Here is a 9293-nt window from a genome sequence, read left to right as displayed (position 1 = left end):
TTTAAGAAACTCACATTGTATTTAGATTCTAATATTGTAGATCCATGTGTTTACTTTTGATCTGCAGAAGGTGTAGCGCAAAAGTTAATAACGTGGAATTTCATGCTTGCCTGCAATATTTGAAAAGTCAAACCCTAGCGAGATATAATCAGTCACTTTGTGGCTCAATTGCAGACCAAGAACCGACCAAGCAAAGATGAACATTCAAGTGTGGAACCAAATCTCAACAACCAGGAATCAACTGAAAGTGTTTGCTATATTCATAGCTGCAAAGAAAGGTGTTGCAAATGGAAGGCAAGATTAAGGAGCCAAAAGGTGGAGCAACAGAGTGGTAGTGTGAGAATGAGCCTAGCTCTATTTTCCATGTACAAAACATTTAAGTACACCACTCATATGCATAAGCGAGTGGGCTCATGTAATTGATTAAGGCAATACAATCTTTACCATGTTATTGTGTCATCTCTTTACTTGCACTAAACTTTGTCATTGTTTTGAAGTTACTTTATGTTGTCATTCAAATAGTTGTTAACTATGTGCACTTGTCTTGAAATACTATTGTTTCTCTCATTTTCTAGGCCCCACAAAAATTTGTGCCGAAAATCAAGTTAGCCAATAACTTTTGTAGTTGATGCATTCTTGTACATAATTGGATATCAATAGTGGCTGGTGAAAGGATGGTCACAAGGCACCATAAAACAAAGGAAAGATCGTTATTCATATTTCTAAACAAAGGGCATCTCAATCAAAAATGTGAACATGAAACATATAGCTGCTAATAGTATAATCAATCTTAATAGAAATTAGGAAGAGAATGGGATATAGGAGGGCCTTTTATTTGGAAGTTTAAGTAAGTACTTAAAACTTAATGAATCTTTGAACAAATTTTAGAATAGTGGGGAGGTGGTGGACTTTAGTACATATGCACAAAAGTTCCTTGGATCAAGTTAGCGTCTTAGACCACGTAGGTCATGGTAGATTTTGGTAATCTCACCATAACTTATGTATACAATATGAAATATTCATGGAAGTATAGTAAATACTTAAAACTTAATGAATCTTTGACCAAATTTCAAAATGGTGGGGGAGGTGGTGGACTTTAGGACATATGCACAAAAGTTCCTTAGATCAAGTTAGTTTCTTAGACCACGCAAGTCATGGTAGATTTTGGTAATCTCACCATAACTTATGTATACAATATGAAATATTCATGGAAGTATAGTTTTAATATGTTAAAAACATGATAAGACTCATATTTGATCTCAAAGGACTAAGAAGTTTATGCAATATTTGCAATTTATTGATGAGCTTAAATGAGTATTGAATTCCATCAATCTTTATTGACATATTGCAGAAGCTTCACATTTGTACTTTTCAAAAAAATTGAGCCAACTTAAGAAATACTTTACCTACATTCATGACTTAGTGAAAATTCTTGCGATTTAACTAACTATTCCGTTTAAGATGAACATGGGAATGCAATAATTATGGACCTTGACTTACCCTTGTAATTCTTATTTTAAAAATCACATTTGTAAGACCCCCATAATGAGGAGAAGCCATCGTACATGAGAAAAATCACTCATCGATAAACTAAAATAACTCGTCAAAAAACCAAAAAGGCTCACCAAAATATTCCCATTTGTAAGAATATATTTGCCGGATTGTGGGTGAAAGAACGGTTTCTATGTGAGGTCATGTTCCCGAGGTAGATTATGGCCAAATCACGCCTATTTTGCACCAAAGAACCCGGCCGGGTGGTTTTTTGAAACCCGAGGGGCTCGGATCGAGCCCCGTGCACCACGATGTGGAAATGGACTTGGTGCATGGGGGTCGATCCGAGCCCCTCGGGTTCAAAAAACCACCCGGCCGGGTTCTTTGGTGCAAAATAGGTGTGATTTGGCCATAATCTACCCCGGGAACATGACCTCGCATCCATTCTCTCTCTCCAAAAATATAGTCTGTACCTTGATTGTGGTGCAAAAAAAGCTCATACTTTGATGGACCCAACAAGTCTCCAATGCAATACATTCTTCCAAATCCTTTTTAAAATGACTCCATTTTCTCAAATAAGTAGACTTCTTACAAAGAATGTACACAAGACTAGACCCTTAGTGAACATGCCAAAGAAAGTTTAAAGGAGGAAGTGTAATACGGCTCAAACCATAGAGGAACAAACATTTGTAGAGAGTGAAGAAAAAAGTACAAGAATGATGTCCTTGCATGGAAACAACAATTACCTCCTCCCACACCACCATTGAATAAGAAGAATAGGAAATGGAGCGTCATCATAGTGGCTTTACATGATATACAAAATTAAATAGCATGAATCCCATAATACCCAAAGCTCCATACTAAAGGCTGAATCGTGAAATAGTTAAGAATTTTCCTACACTACTAAAATTCAACAGTCTTTGGAATGTCGTTGAGACAAAAAGAAATTGATGACCCTTTATCATCATTGCATAAAAAGTGAGTAGATGAAAGTGTGGAACCTCCTCCGTCACCTCATCTTTATCTAGTACTTAAGTTATGTTGTCCGTCAGGTTAGAGTCATGTCGGAGCGCAAGTTTCATTGAGGCCTCTTCATGCTCACTTATATCTTCAACCTCCCTATCTCTCTTCATGCTCTTTCCTTTGTTCTTATTTCTCTCTATGTCCTCAAGCACTAGCAAAGCTAGGTCCATGTCCCAATTAGGAAATTGGATACCTATGCACCTCATGCCCAAGTCGATGAAGCCATTGTGATCATTTACCTTGTAGTCCTTCTTAGAAAGCCCTTTAACAAATTTCAATAAGCAATATCAAAAATTCTTATCAGATTTATACATATGCTTTAGAAAATCAATCGATAATTATATGGTGTAAGTCCTTTAAAACAATCATATTCACATATGTGTGCCTCTATGTAGTACTATAGAATTCACTTGATTACTAAAAATTGAGTTTAAAAATATTTTTTTGTGGAGAAGATAAATAGAGAACTAAACTTGTGTACTTGCACAATAATACAACTCTTGGATTCCATTCTCTAAGATTTAATTACTTTAAAGTTGAAACACCCAAAAACTAATAAATTCATGAAATATCAAAATAATCACACCTAAATTGAATTAAAGATTCATTAAGATAAGGCCCTGTGGTTGAGCTTGTACAATGATATATCCTGGGAATGAGATGTCCTTACAAGTACAACCCTTCTCTTCTCCTGAGCTTACAATTTTTCTATTCACACAAAAGGAATACTATTCAAGGACTGAGGTACTCGCAAAATTTGTAAAGATGTCAGTCATCATTGACACAGCTACTAGGCACAGTATCAGTGTGGGGGGATATTTGAAGGTCCACAAGCTCGTCAAAAAAATATTGGAGTCGAGCGCCCCCCCCCCCCCCCCCCCCCCCCCTACTCCCATTGTTCGCTTCATCTTCGAAATTTCATTGACAAGCCTTGATTTGCAGATTGGTAACTGCATACCAATTTTTGCCAATAATAGAGCATTCGATGTGGCATAAGCATGGCCATATAAGAATTTCTCTTGTGAGAGAATTTCTCAACATAAACACTCTGCATGTAAAAACTTGCCAACGTCCGCATGGATAGCTTCAAAGCCACCTGTAAAAGATTCCATTGGCTCCCACTCTTCAAAGTTAGACGGAAAATATATGAAGGAAAAACACACCAAATTATGCATACCTTAAAGCAACCTAAGAGGTAAAAGCATAAATGGTACAATCCAAAACATTTAAATAGAAGCATAACATGTACACTTTTCAAGAAACCTAGGTTAAGGCAAAGACATGTCAAGCACCACAACAGAGAAGCTATATACACATGTTGTACCTTTGTAGACGCTTGCCATCTTGAGTTTGCTTGAAACCCATTATCTTCTCTTTCCAATGATGTGTTTGAGAAGCCATATGTTTGCTTGACACCTTGTGTAAACTCCATGAACTTGGCTACATTTTCACCCACATAAATCATTTGTAGTCATGATAGCAAGCGAAGAACCGCTATCGTCTTGCATATTGTTGCAGCTTATTGAGTCAATAAAACTCCCACGTTGACGAGCACCTAAAGAATCCATGAAAGTAATGTAACACACGGTGACAAAAATGAAGATTAGTTCATATACACGATTTTTATTAGTGCAAGGTAATGAGAAATGCGAAGATATATACAAAGACAAACAATGAGACTGCCACAAATCTCTACATGAAAGATGGAAATAAAAACTAGTATGGTGAGTGAGCAAAGATACAAGAACATTGAAAATAGGAATGAAGCTCACTGTTCTTACCAACACATATGCTGAAGAAGCCTAACAATCTTACCCAACAATGCTCCTATGCAAAATCTCCAAATGATATGGATGAGTGAGGGGAGATCATTTCGGATCTAGATGAGGAACAAGGACCGAGGAAGGTGTTGATGAAAATACTCAAGAAGCAGCTACTGCTTCAGATCTATACTTTCATGTCGAGGTTTGAAGGTGAGATTGAGTGATTAACCTTACCTTCACACCTAGATGAGGAAGAAGGACCAAAGAAGGTGTCGATGAGGATACTCCAGAAGCAATTGTGTTATAGATCTCCAGCTTTCCATAGAGGTGTGAAGGCGAAGCTGAGTGATCAATGGAGAAGGGAGGTGTTGATGAAGATATCATAGAAGTATCCAATGTTGTAGATCTACAGCTTTCAGTAGAGGTGTGAAGGTGAGGTTGAGTGATCAATGGAGAAGGGAGGTTTCAAACTGCTGCAAAGGTATTTGGAGGGAAAAGTGGGCTTGAAGAGGGAGATGTAGGTCTCATAGCTAGAGGGGAGAGAGAGTAGATGTAGCAGCCTCCTTAGAGAGAGTAATAGAGGAGAGAGAATGTCAGTACGTTTTTTGAAAGACCCCCTTTTAGGGAGGAAGTGGGGAGAGTCAATAGACTCTAGAGAGATAAAGAGTGGGTTTTTACCCCAGCTTTATAAAAAAATATTCAAATTTTCTTATTTTCTTATTTTATTAGTAAAGAAAAAACTCCTCCACCTCTAGGTCTATAAGTTTGACCACTCACTTTTAGAGCCGACTACACCCACCATTTTAGTCCGCATGGCAGTCCCCCATTTGCTCATTCGTTAATCTCATTTTTAATCCCATGACAAATAAAGAGGCCCTCTTATACCCCATTCCCTTCCTAATGGCCAGTGTAGTCACCACCACACAAGCACCCTCTTTAATGTCCTTCCCTGAGTCACTATCACTACTTTCCTCATGATGCTTGCTTTTACCCTTATCTTTTGTAGAGCCTTTGTCTTTGCCTTTGGATTTGCAATCTTTAGACAAATGACCACATTTTTCACAATTGTAACAACAATTCTGAGTCTTTTTTCTAGAACTTGAAGCAGCAAGTGCTTCCGCACCTTTCTCAAAAATATGAATTTTGCCTTGAGTTATCAACACGGCTTCCTCCTCAATGAGAAAATAATTGAGATCATCAAATTCCATCTTTTCCTTCATGATTTGTAGCTGAAGTGTGCTAGAAATTTTTCCATACGCCTTAGGCAACTTTGTGAGAACCAAAGCAGCTCACTGAATACTAGTCAATGCACTTTTCATAACTGATAGTTGATCATGAATAACTTTAGCCTTCATAAGGAATGATTGCATAAAACTTCCTCGACGAAGTTGGATGGAAATAGATTGTCCAAGAAGGGTGATTGCTTGTATCGTAGAATCTCAATCAAACATTCCAAGGAGCTTGAAGCACATATCATTGGTAGTCTTCAAAGTCTAATTGACTAGAGAAATGTTCTTTGTAAGAGATTCTACAATGGTTGACATTGTCTTCACATTAACAACATCCCAATCAACACACGATTTTAGATACTCATCATCTTGAAGACGGGATGTACCTATTGTTGGGATCCCATAAATTGGGGCTCCAAGCCATCGACAATGTCCTTTCCATAAGAGAATCAGAGTTGCATAATCAATTCCAATGGGCATATTTATTGCCGTTCAATTTGTCACTGGCGCTTGAACAAGGGGGGCCATGTTAAAGTTCCAAAATCTGGAAGTTAATAGCTTCTCACACTCCAAAAGATTGACGTGTCAAATTCCAAGTTAGTCCTTCTATTGTCCCTCTCTTGAGCTCCAATCTACAAGGGGTAGAGAGGTGGAAATGGTGCCCATAGAGGAAGAGGCAAATGATGACAAAATGATGACGAGGGAGAGTAATTTACTTCACAAGTCTTTTCACGGCTTCTCCTCCACCAAGCCTCTTCAAGCACACAGCTCTGATATCATGTCAAAGTCGATGATACGAAAGCATAGAGACCAAGGAGAGAGAGAGAGAGAGAGAGAGAGAGAGAGAGAGAGAGTCTCCTCGATCAATCAACCTTGGCAATGAATAATTGAATGTACAATACAATTGGGAAAAGGAATTACATATATACCAACCTTAATAAATTGCCCTACCCAAACTTTGACAAATAAGTAAAATAAATACCTAAAAGCCAAAATAAATAATGGGATCACATTGGAAAGTTAACTTGAGATGCCAAAACTTTTTTTTTTTCACAACCCACAATATATGGGTGAAAATATATTAGCAAAACCATAAAATTACAATGTAGTCCATGCTCCACATGAGCCATGGATGCAAGACAGATAAGACACAACCATAACATAGCAATACATCAAGAGGTTGCCACGGCCCAGGCCCAGATTGCCACCCCCAGCATGTCATCCACGAGATGCAACAAAAAACATATGACAAATACATCAGCTGAGTAGGGTGAGTAGGGAGCCACCCTCGACAAAGGTGAGATACGTACTATTGAAGATGGGGCGGGGCCATAGTCCCCATCACCCGAATGGGACCCAAGCTGCCACCACAAGGGGGACGATGTCACTGGCCCACCTTGTGCCTCAAGAAGCCCATAATAAAAAAAGACAACACAAGGAGAATCCATGCTCTTACGGCGGGTGAGCCATGCATCCTCAGCCAATAGATCCCTTGCCGACCACGAGGAAAAGAGCACTTGCCACCGACTCCTCCCCCCAATAGGGGTGCCACCAAGGACCTTGAGCTGCGACCAAGAAATCGCTTGTCCATGTCACCAACCACCCAGATCGACTTCGAGCAGATCCGAGAAACAAGTGAGACTGCGTAAGGTAACCAAAAGCAGATGACAACACCGACGAAAACTGTCATGCACGAGTTCACGATCACATGGGCTCTTTTGCTGGATATTGCAGTCCCTGCACCCTGTAGAGAACCCACCCATGGTCAGTGAGAATAGGCACAGTGGAGACGAGCCCCGCATCCCCGTGGCGATTGACTGCACCATCCCACCTCCTCTGCCCATGAAACAGAACCTACCGAACTTGCGGCACACCAAGACGTCACTTGTCGTGCATGAATTCCGTTCGCAAGGGAGGAGGTTGCCAAGCAACCCTAGTTCACAAAAATATGGGGGCTTAGCAAGAGGAGGAGGAGGAGGAGGAGGAGGAGGGAGCAAACAGGGCTGCTCAGCCAAGGTCCCCATCCCTCCCCGCCCCTACCCCGCTTTGCAGAGCTCCCCGTTAGGGTTTTAATACTCATATAAGATGCCAAAACTCTAACAATGACTCTGATCTTGTATGTCATAAAGCCTACCTTTCTAACTCTAATCTCTCAACAAGTACCTTACTCGTTGGTCTTTTCCATCCCAACTTTAAAATTGCTACTAGTGCTTCTAAAGGTCTCTCAAATAGAATGACTAGCCCTTGCATCAATTTAGTTCATCACTCCAAAGAGAGAAATTGTTGATAGAGTATCTTACAACAGTGCTTTACTACACTTGCTCTTTTGCATTTTATTAGCGTGAATCATCTCAGATTCCCTTGTCTCCCCTCTTTTTTATATGTTTAGCCCTACATTGTTGTTGGCTTCGCAAGCTAAGCCTTGCACCTCTGCCTGCTCTTGGACACAATCGCGCCCCCTGCCCCTCAAAAGCACCTCGCTGCATCTACTCTGTCCGCAGAGGGTACATTCCACCTCAAGCCTTCACCTCTTCTTGTGCCTTTCATTTTCAACTGTGAGCCGAGCTATAGAGTATTGTTAGAGAATCGTTTGCCCCGAGCTGCACTATTTGTGAGGGAGAATACGGCACTCCCAGGCTCACGGTGTTGTGCAACCTCACGTCTATTGACCAAGGAGAGAGAGAGAGAGAGAGAGAGAGAGAGAGAGAGAGAGTCTCCTGGACCAATCAACCTTGGCAATGAATAATTGAATGTACAATACAATTGGGGAAAGGGGTTGCATATATACCAACCTTAGTAAATTGCCCTACCCAGACTTTGACAAATAAGTAAAATAAATACATAAAAGCCAAAATAAATAATGGGATCACGTTGGACAGTTCACTTGAGATGCCAAAACTCTTTTTTTTGTTTCAAAACCCACAATATATGGATGAAAATATATTAGCAAAACCATATAATTACAATGTAGTCCATGAGCCATGGATACAAGACAGAACCACCAAACATAAGACACAACCATAACATAGCAATACATCCAGAGGTTGCCACGGCCCAGGCCCAGATTGCCACCCCCAGCATGTGTCATCCACGAGATGCAACAAAAAACATATGACAAATACATCAGGTGAGTAGGGTGAGTAGGGAGCCACCCTCGACAAAGGTGAGATACGTACTATTGAAGATGGGGCGGGGCCATAGTCCCCATCACCCGAATGGGATCCAAGCTACCACCACAAGGGGGACGATGTCACTGGCCCACATTGTGCCTCAAGAAGCCCATAATAAAAAAAGACAACACAAGGAGAATCCATGCTCTTACAGCGGGTGAGCCATGCATCCTCAGCCAGCAGATCCGAGACTACCCTTGCTAACCCCACGAGGAAAAGAGCACTTGCCAGCGACTCCTCCCCCCAATAGGGGTGCCACCAAGGACCTTGAGCTGTGACCAAGAAGTCGCTTGTCCATGTCACCAACCACCCAGATCGACTTCGAGCAGATCCGAGAAACAAGTGAGACTGCGTAAGGCAACCAAAAGCAAATGACAACACCAACAAAAACTGTCATGCACGAGGTCACGATCACATGGGCTCTTTTGCTGGATATTGCAGTCCCTGCACCCTGTGGAGAACCCACCCATGGTTAGTGAGAATAGGCACAGTGGAGACAAGCCCCGCATCCACGTGGCGATTGACTGCACCATCCCCACCTCCTCTGCCCATGAAACAGAACCTACCCAACTTGCGGCACACCAAGACGTCACTTGTCGTGTATGAATTCCCTTCGC

Source organism: Adiantum capillus-veneris, chromosome 16, assembly GCF_014529385.1.
Source record: "Adiantum capillus-veneris isolate H3 chromosome 16, ASM1452938v2, whole genome shotgun sequence".
NCBI lineage: Eukaryota > Viridiplantae > Streptophyta > Polypodiopsida > Polypodiales > Pteridaceae > Adiantum > Adiantum capillus-veneris.
This window is presented reverse-complemented; position numbering follows the sequence as displayed.